At 39.1% G+C, this 10649-nt stretch overlaps 1 long non-coding RNA gene across 1 annotated transcript in view; it reads left to right on the top strand.

Annotated features, from left to right (window-relative positions):
- The first annotated feature begins 1438 nt into the window (after positions 1-1438).
- LOC108503603 overlaps positions 1439-10649 on the top strand; it is a 10542-nt gene continuing 1331 nt past the window's right edge. The window contains exons 1-3 of the long non-coding RNA XR_001876873.1: positions 1439-1529; positions 2957-3038; positions 6350-6444. This is a non-coding gene — a long non-coding RNA (uncharacterized LOC108503603). The remainder of the gene's footprint in view (positions 1530-2956; positions 3039-6349; positions 6445-10649) is intronic.

Raw genomic sequence — 10649 nt, 5'->3', positions numbered from 1 at the left:
TAAATGGAAAGGGGGAAAACTCAGTGATCCCACTAACTTACTGCTTTTAATGAGAAGGGAGGCACCTCACAAAGTCATAGCAATTTATTTGCCTTGATTAAGGAAGGTACAGTAACCTGTCAGGCATCACCACAACTACATCATTTGCACTCCTTCTCCAAATTATCTCATGCAACAACTGAAAGAGCTGCTGAGAGTGGTGACCCTGGAATATAATTTGTGCTTCTTAAACAGAAAGACCACTACAGGTAAACACCCTCTTTTCCTCTAGCTAATTTGAATCATTAAAAAAAAGGTATCTGTAGAGTTGGCCTCAACTGCTCTACAGAAACACTGGAATACTTCTGAATTAAATTGATAGTTCTTCAATCTAGGACAGTCACTGCAGCACGCACCTGAGTATCTCAAGGAAATAGCCTTAAATGAGGATTTTCCAAACAAAACGCAAATCTTATACTCTCCTATGTTTTTTCTGAGTAATTGTATTTCACATGAGAAAGCAAACAAGTGGGAGTTTAGGGCAAGTTGTATTAGTAGGTTTTCTTTCTCAACTTCTTAACACAGGACATCCTTTTTTTGTATTTACACATGCTCAGAGTACTATTGGTTACATTGCTAAAGTTTTTCCTTTCCAAGCAGACAACACACTTTATTTTTTGACCCTTTTCTACCCTCCTGTCTTCAGCTGCAGTGCTATAGTATGACACTGGCTTTGCTTCTCAAAAGAGAGAGAGGAAAGTATTTTTCTCTAGAATAATAGCTCCCCTTTTGGCAACAAACAAAGGAGAGAAAAAATACGTCCAGAGAAACTGAACTCTTTAAAAGTGCTTTTTTTGCTGTTTGATGACACAGGCACAAAGCCAAAATTCACCCATTGTACTTCATGTTCAAAATTTCTTCACACAGCTCTAAATTGCTGACAGCTCTTTAGCTACAGCCATGCTACCGGGCGCCATTATAATAGCTCGCCATACCATTATGATGTGTCAGTGTTTATGACCTGTATCCCAAAACTGGACGACACTCAAATCTATTGACTGCCTCTAAATCACTTTCTTGGAAAAGATTTAAAGTTCAGAGATTGCAACTAGAATTGCTATTGCTCTAGTGGCCCCGTCTAATCTTTTTTTCATTGAAAACACAGAAAGGTTACGGAATTGTAAAGCCCATGTGGAACAAAACACAGGAAAATACTTATTGTTCTCATATAGAGGAACACATATAATACCCACAGTTGTATGAAGGCCCAGAGGGCTTTTTTATTGGTGCATGGATGAATTTTTTATTGCTACTGAATAAAGTGTTCTTGACATAAGTATTTGACCTCTAACACTAGCAAGATTTCCTCTTGGTGGCCATTAGAATATAAATCCTACTTCATAGAATCATAGAATCATAGAATACGCAGAGTTGGAAGGGACCCATCAGTATCATAGAGTCCAACTCCTGGCCCTTCACAGGACACCCTAAGAATCATACCATGTACCTGAGACTGTCATCCAAACACTTCCAGAACTGAGTGAATTGAGGTGATTTCACTTACCTTAGCCTTGAAAAGCTTGCTGGGCAGAACAACCTTCTTTACAATCGGTGAGAAAAATGGCCAAAAGTGGGACAGCAGGAAAAGCAAAGTGAAGGGTTGCTGACTCCTTAGGGCCTGTAGGTCTTCAGTTAGCTTGCCTGGGTAATGTCTGTTCCTAAAATCAGGTAACCAGGAGAATAATATGCTTAGTCCTGGGTGATTACCTTTCCTTCATCAGCCCAAGCCTACCTATTTGCATAGAGCTAAACGCAACTACTGCTCTGAAGAAAGGATCAAATTGCTTTTATATCTAGTGTGAATGTTCTCTAAGGATTTCAGCAGTCACGTTAAGCTTCAGTTGACTGACGAATATGAAAGTTAACCTCTTTGTTAACCTACAGAAAGCCTTTATTGATTTCATTTCTTCATATTTTTTTGTGAACTTGGTATCCCTGTTCAGCTCATACTGGCTTCTGAGGACTTTTAATTAAGTCACATAATTCATTGGATTAAAAGGTATTTGTTCCAGTTTTGCTCCACAGTTTTCAGGAGAATTACCTATAGATACTGACTTAGAAGAAAATCGTCTTCTGATATTTTTCTGAGTCCTTCTTGTGTCTTCTCCACCACACCTCTAGTTCTCTAACACTTTCCATTTCTTAGATCTGATCACATCTAAAACATCCCTCATCTTCCCTCTACCTTCCCAGAGATGTTTTGTGATCCTGTGACCAACAAGATAGAAAGCCAGGAAAAACACAACATTATTGGCAAAAAAGCTCTATCAGAACTTCTGTCCAAGCAGTTCTAATAAGTTCTGTGTCTTTGGTTCCATTTTTCAATTATAACAGTTGTTAAGTCACACCCTTCTGAGTTATTTCAGTAATAAATCACTTTGTCCATCTGGAAAGTTCCCACTCTGTTCTGGCAAGCACTTCCAGCGGCTGTCAGGAGCCCGCACCCTGTTTATGAGATAGTCCCGCTGGACAGCAGAAAACACACACAGAGCATTGATCCACCATTGTGACACTTCCTGTACAAAATTCACACTGATTTCAGTGGCAAATTATACTAAAAGTCCGGTGGAAAAGCCAGGCAACAGGCAGAACACATACCTTTTTGCTGCTTTTCTGCTGAACAACGGCTGGGGTCACCTGCAGCATTTGCTTACAGGTAGCATCTAGCATTTCTTTAAGGAGGAAATTCCCTCACTCTCAGCCATGATAATTGTGCTCAACATATGTGAAACAGCTCAAGTTAACAGAGCTTTCACATGAATGTACCATGAGACCTCCAACTTCTCAAATAAATTTATTTAAAAGGTAATGAAAACTGGCTCCTGGTACCCTGCTCCTTCACCAGGATCTTTCCCTTCACCTTGGCTGTGTCAGGATGCAGAAGAAAGTGCTGACCTTCTATGTACCTACTCTGTAGGTGGAGAACCAAAGCCAGAATGATCTTACAGGGATCTGCTTCTCTTCCTCCACATGCTTCCTCTAGTAACTGGGACACTTTGGTAAGTCTTGTGTGTATCTTCAGAAACAGGAATGGGAAGAAAATCATGAAGCTATGCAACCTCAAAGATACTAAAGATACACAATAACTATCTATCATTTTCTATTGGGCAGAAAGTAGATACTGAGGTAAAAAAAAAAAAAAAAGAAGTTGAAAGAGTGGGCACCAGCTGGAAGAACTACAGAAACCCCTTTGACTCACATCAGCTACAACTAGCAAATACCTCATTGCTCACTGATAGACATGGCACTGCAGGCAGTACAAACAGATTTCTGTGGGGGCACAATGTATGACTCCCTTCAAAAAGATTTTAGATATAGTGAATCTAACTCTTCAAGCATGAAGGATAAAGCTAGCTTGTGCTGATGTAATTAAATATTGAATCTGAAATTAAAATATTTTCTTTATAAATATTGTATTTTTACTTAATCTACAAATATGAGACAAATGATTCTGAGGATGGGAAAATGCCATCTATTCCTACAACTAACATGGAAACACCAGAGAGATTGAGCAAGTTTGACCTGGTCCAAAAGAAACAGACATTTTTAGGGAGTTTCTAATCTTAGCGAAGAGCACTGAAGGCTTCTAAAACAGCTACAGAGACATATATGAAGAACAATATGATGTGTCATGGCTGGCTGGTGAGAACAAGACAGAAGAGGGCTTGCAATGGAGCGAGAGACGAAGATGGATTGATTTGAGTGATGTTTAAATTTGGTTTATTATGGGGCTGCGGTTGACAATGTTGCAAGCTTCTCACCTCCCAGAGAGATAGGCATGTGGGCCATTCTTTGATTTCATAAATCATCCAGGAACATACCCAGAGCATTGACCTTTTATGGGGAGGAAGCCCAGGGCATTCAGCATAATTTAACACCGGCATGTCGGACAATGTCCAGCACAGTTTAACACTCCTTAACCTCTGCCTCATTAGACATCTGTCCTGTCATTTATCTTTCTGTTTATTTTCCAAGTGATATATTATTGGTAATAACTAAGGAATGGGCACTAATGTTACTCTCCATGGAGCTGCCATTAGTCAGCTGGAAGTCAGGCCAGCATCACTCTGAAACTGGTACACAGAATAGCTTTTAAAGGATTTCAGATATTCTTTGCCAAGCAATTTCCTCCTGGCATGGGAGCTAGCAACCCTATTATATGATATTTTATTTATTTTTACTCTTTCCAGACCAGATTTTAGGAATTTTTAAAAGCAGCAAGTATTATTACTGTTGGTAATAAGACCTGAATAATTTTTTTTTGCAGCAGAAACTTCATCTTGTCTGTGACAACCATGGCTAAATAAGAAGCCAGCAGGGACATGGCAGGGTCTTCCATTCAAACCACATGTATATACATACTTGCACACCGAGAAAAATACATATACAAACACAAACACATATTCTCACACTCCTCCCTCCTTCCTAAGTCATTGCCATAATGGTAGACATCAAGGCTCCTTTCTAAATACAAGTATTTTAGCACATCTATAATTGACTGGATATTGGAGGTTTCATTTATGCTGCCTTTCTTTATCAAGCTGCAACTATTTTTCTAGTATTTGGTATATTAAGTTACATTCTGAAAGGGGAACAAAAAGCAAAGAAAGCATGGGGCCACAGTGAAGGGAAAATGAAGTATTACGAATTTTTTATGTGTTGTGTAACGTATGTGTTGTGATGTTGGATGGGAAGTAAATTCCAACAAAGATTCTTCTATGGTGCACATGGTATTAAGCATGAATTCAGATTTCAAGGAGATTATAAAGAAGGTACAAGTCCAAAAGGACCTGTAAATTAAAAAAAGAGGCATTCCAGATTTGTTTATACTGTGGGTATTTGTGAGTCAGCTCTATAACAGATATAACACCTTCAGAAAATATTGATCATGTTTTGTTTAGCTGAATATCAACATTTTGCTTTTAAATCCATCATCACATGAAAGATATTGAAATGTTCAGCAATAACAAACAATTTTCTATCAGCAGTATTATCATTGCGACACAGATTGAAGTAGTTAAGTAACTCACTGGCTGACCTGAAATGTCCTCTATTTAAACATACACGAAGAGACACCTTTAGAAAAGAAAAATCCTAAACAATATGAAATGTCCTGAGAAACTGCATGAGACAGGTATCCTTGAAATTTGGACTATGGTGCTGAGAAAGTGCAAAGTGATGGGAGGCAAGCCTGGTTGAGGCAGGCAAGCACAGCCAAGAAGGAATTCAATGGGTGGGAGGGAGTTCACCGAGGTACCAGAAGCTTTACTTTCCAGATGTACTTTATTTATAAAGCACTTAATCCTTTTCAAACTACCTACATCCCACACAGATTTGACATTGCTTTATTGCTTAATTAATACCATAATCTCAGGTCTTGTCTAACACCGTGGGTAGAGAAAAAAGCTACATCTCTGCACATGCAAATGCTGCCAGATCTAACAGGACACCGTGGAACTGATTTTCCTATCATAAACAAGACATCTACTCTTTCACTGCTTTGGTTCACGCTATGTAACTAGCCATTTAGCTGCACCTTTTTGAAAGTTGGGGTCCTATAACTGGAGTTTAAAACTTGAGGGCTACTGTCAGCTTCTTGACTCAAACTCTTCAGCTACTTCTTCAACAGCGACAAAACTGCATGTACCAGTGAGTCATAGGTTGCCTATGCATTACAGGATGCACTTATCAAAAAGGCAGAGTGATCAGAACAAATCCAGCAAAGCGTTCCTGGGAATATGAAAGTCACCAATATAACACCTTGTGAAACCTCAAATATTGTTGGCTGTTTGGGTCACCCACGTTGACAGAAAGGGAACTTGTACCAGAACAGGTGCAGAAATGATCCAAGCAACAGAGAGTTTATTTTACAAGAGGAAATTAAAATCCAGTGGCTTATTTAGCCAAGTAGATCCAAGCCTGAGAGGGGATACAGTCACTCTTTGTAAATACAGCTGGAGGATAAGCACCAGAAAAGGGAAAGTGATTTTTAAGCTTAAAGACAATGATTTGGCATAAGAACAAAGAGACATTAAGAAATTCAGGCTGGAAGTTAGGTATAGGTTTCCAGTTCTTAGAAAGGTGCATTTTTGGACCTGCCACCTTTTTGTAGCCTTGGGGTCAGAATTCTCCATTAGTTTGCAGTGGATTATGTAAGATTTTACACGACAGAGTCCAACAGGCCAAGCACACACTGTGCATCAGTGCCCTCTTCAGCTCTTCCCACCCTCTCCCAGACCACCAGGATTGTGAACCAGTCCAGACTCTACTTCCAACTCATGTTTCTGCCTTTTCTTCCTTTGGAAATCAGGGCATAAAAAGCACCAGGATGGAAATACTTCATAGGATGTCCATATTTCAACAGTGTCCCCGGATGGGCATCAGGAAGGACTCCCAGCTGTCTAGGTATGCGATTGAAAGATCTTGCAAAATTCTCAGTGAGAAGAAGCCTCCCAGAGTCCATTTCTGCCCAGCACACACTGTACTCATTGCCTAATCCTACTTAAGAGCAGCATTTAGGTGGTTGTGAGTTTCTCCTAATTAAGTGCCAAAAGTTTCAAGCTTTCTCCTCAGTGAGGAGAGACTCAACCTACCCTAAACTTGACGTAAATCTGATGGCGCTAGTCAAGCTACGCGAGTAAATATGGCTCAGTTTTTTTCCCCCATTAGTAATAAAATGTAAAGCTTTATTTGGAAAGTACATAATTAATAACATTGTCAACAAAATTCATAATTTCCCCAGCATTTCTCCATAATGAAAAGTAACAATGTTAGTACAAAGCAGGCCATAAAAAAAACGCTGTTAAGCTCTGTGTTTCTAGTTAATTTCTAAGGCTTGTAGTTTTTGCATATAATAGTAAAAAATGGATTATGAAGAATATTCTAAATCTATAAATGCATCTAATGAGTTGAAAAAGGAAATGTTAGGGTTTATAGTCTTCTGTTATTATTTAAAATCCTAGACAGGGTTACTATAACAGACACAAAATATATTATGTTTAGCAAGAAATTTAAAGATCAGAATTCCTGTAAACACTAGCGTAACATTTGGGCAAAATAAATTCAGTTTGCCTTTCTGTGTTAATGATATCCTGGGTAAATGCCTGCAGATCATTTTCTTTGGGAAACGTTAGTATGAAAAAATATGAGGTTTTGTTCGGGTTCTGTCAAGATAGAAATCTTGCTTGCTAGCCCTGGAACAAATCCCTGCCATACATAAGCACACGCTGCATGACACTGAACCTGAAGAAAATCTCCATCTGAACCTCCCTCCAGATTGTGGTGGCAAAGACTTGAAATCTGACTTGTACCTGTGTAGAGTAATCCACTGCACTGCAGAGAAAAGAAAAGAGGTCCCACTCACCTTGTAACAGCAGTATTTTTATCTCCCAGATAACTCATGCAGGAAGGGGTGGATGGGAGATTTGCTCTTTCTTCAGAAGATCAAAGACTTTGATCTCAATGTACTCTGTATTCTCAGCACATTGGGACATTATCAGCCAACAGGGACCCCCACAGAACAGGCACCCAGTGCTGGTCTGAGGGACACAGTGCTCTGGGGTATTTTGAAATGTAACACAGATGTCCATACCGCCACTCTGCAAAACATTGTGTTGTAACCTGTTCTGGAAAACATACAGAGGACAGGTCCCAAAAGCTACATTCTTTTGGCTTTAAAAGTGGACATTTAGTCTGAGGATGCAGAGATGGCTCCTCATGGAGTCAAGTGTCTGGCATGCCCAGATTGGCAAGGTTTATGACCACTGTCGGAGGAGGGGAACTGATCAGGAAGACTCCTTCAGTCGACTTCACCGAAGGGCTTTATGGCTTCCTCCAGCCCAGGACCACATCCCATGTGCCACTGTGAGACCCTTGGCATCAGAGTGTGACTTCTCAAAACAGGATAATGCTCAAAGCCAGATCTCAGTTGAAGGGTTTCAGCAGCTCCAAGGGTGTTTCACATGAGCCACCAATTTGTGTTTGATTCACACTCTAGAGAACAACCATATCAAGAATGTGTGAAAATGACCATGAAAGCACATTCATTGATCAAAAATGACAATATCTGAATAATTCCCAAGAAAAATTGCTATATCTTTATTTTTTACAAAAGTATTCTTTTTTTTTTTCCTGGTTCACACTGTTAACAATCCGTGCTATTTCAGCACAAATGACTGACTATGGACATTCTCCTGTTCACATGCTGAGACATCAGGTCTGAGATGGTTACATGTGGAGAATGTGTTTTAGGGATGCTGGACGATCTATCCTGGGAGATGTAGTCCCCAAAATATACTCTAATACACATGGGCAGTGGCAAGTCCCATGGCAGTTGGCTAAGCCAATCACGTGTTGTTCGAAGTGCATATAAAACGTGATGTTCACTTCCAGTTAACGGATTTGGTTGCTGGAACCCCAACCAACTGGGTCATGTGGTTTATTTATTATATTAATAAAGCCACAGTTACACCATGGTGTCACCTGGACCTGCTCCAAACCACATGGGAAAGGACAATTTAATAAGGCTGGATATCATCAGCTTTGCAAAGGACCCTATTGTTAAAGTCAGTAGGAAAGATCTTCCAGATGATACAGATCAGATGTATTATTTTCCTTTAAACTTGCCTCCAAAATTTGTTCACCACTTTGGGTTCAGCAGGAGTGATACGCCGTGCATAGCAACTTCTGTCTCTCATCCCGTCACACAAGGTCTTCTCTTTCAAAGATGATTTTTTAGTCCTAAGACTCTGGTGCAGAAGTGCTGAAGTTTTGTCGATGTTGCAAAGCAATGAATACAGAGGCTGTGAAATTTCCGGCATTCATAGCAAGTTTATTTAATCTTTGAGTGTTTTTCTGCCACCTTTTAGATTGATGACATTAAAATATCTTTGGATGCATTGGTTAAGTTGCTGAAGTTCCCTAAAACTTCTGTTGAAATTCAGCTTCATTTCAATAACAATGGTACAAAAATTTGGAAGGTACATACATTTCCAAGAAACACTATCAATTCCCAGTCTAATTTAGGTTCCCAGTTGCCCCAGTTACATTTTTTAAACTGAATCAAAACCTATTTCGATTTACGAAAGTTCTTTTTCCTGGTACCAGCATAGGAAGCAATATCATGTGATGCTGATGAGTTCTTTGCCTAAGGAGATTACCATTATCACTGTACACAACTTTCAGAAATTCATACTGTGAGTGGGTTTTCACTGTTTTGTGCAATACTGTCTGTTTCTTCACTTTATTTTTTCTATAAATTTCCCACCCATATTTAAATAAAATACATGAACAATTCCTAAACAAGGAGTTTTTGTACAATGGCATTTAGTGTTAAGATACTAAGGAAACAAGTCTAGACACATGCTAAGTATCATATCATTCCTCTTACCACCACCACCCATATACTATAGCTGGATAATTTCACTACGGCACCAGAAGGTCCTGCTTTTTGTTAACCAAAACAAAATCTTCTGTCACCTCCATAAAATCAGAAATACTGTTGCCTTTTCTCCTGTATAGGATATGGTACAGCTCTTTCTGAAATCTTCAGACTTGCTGACAGAGCAAAAAGTAGAGGAGCCAGATAAACCTCCTTCCCTCCCCCCAAAAAAGGCTATTGAGCATACCTAACAGCCCAGACCTTGCCAGTTTTTATTCCCTTTTAGAACAAATTCTAACAAATGTATATATTCTATATTTTTTAAAAATTCATATGGAAAAAGAAATCAACCCAAATGACACGTCCAAATAGCATTTAAGTTATACAAAAGAGTCTTCTTCATTTAGGTTACAAGATGGTGGTTTACAATGAGTAGGGTTATAAGGTGAAGATATTAAAGCACTGAATTAATAGTCAATGTCTGAGGGAGTTGATATTAATGTAGCCAAAAAAAGAAACTGTACTTTCAGTTGAGGTTTGGAATAAGTGGTGAAGCACTGAAGGAGAGATACAAGAAGGCTGTTTTGGATGGCAGGAGCTTAAGAGAATGTGATTGTCAAACCAGTGGTGTTTGGAAAGAACGAAGAAATCAAGATATAGTAAACCTAAAAGAGCAAGAGCAATGGCAGGAAGATAAAGACAGGAATGAATTTCTAAGAAAGAATGGCAGAAATTAGGGGAGGTCTTTCAAGATAGACCAGAATTATGTAATAATGTCATTAAGATATTAAAGAGTTTAGAAGAAGAAAACAGGTACAAAATCCAGATGTCCCTCTGTCAATACTTGATGTGCAGTAACAAAGGTCACAGACTCACTGCTTCCAATAAAGGTCACCGTTCCACACTATAAAGTCCAATTTCTGAAATATTGGATGAAAGATTATTTTTGGAAGCATAAAATGAGAAATCATTGGGTCTCTTTTGTATGCTGATTTACCAGCTTTTCCAAAGAGCAATATAAGAAGTGTTTATGACTTCCTATCAAATATGGCTTCATTTATGTGTCAGAAAGTTCATAGAAAGTGCAGGAAGTGAGCTCCTTTATTGCTTACACCAAGAGTGGAGGCTAGGAGCAAATTTGTCACCAATCATTATGGGGGGAAGGGAAGGTTTGGGAAGGTTTGGGAAGGTTTGGGAAGGTTTGGGAAGGAAAGAGGAAGGGAGGGGAGGA

The sequence above is a fragment of the Lepidothrix coronata genome, unplaced genomic scaffold, assembly GCF_001604755.1.
Source record: "Lepidothrix coronata isolate B3197 unplaced genomic scaffold, Lepidothrix_coronata-1.0 Scaffold5, whole genome shotgun sequence".
In the NCBI taxonomy this organism is placed as follows: Eukaryota; Metazoa; Chordata; class Aves; order Passeriformes; family Pipridae; genus Lepidothrix; species Lepidothrix coronata.
Note: the sequence above shows the minus strand (reverse complement) of the source record. Positions and strands in the feature narration are given on the sequence as shown.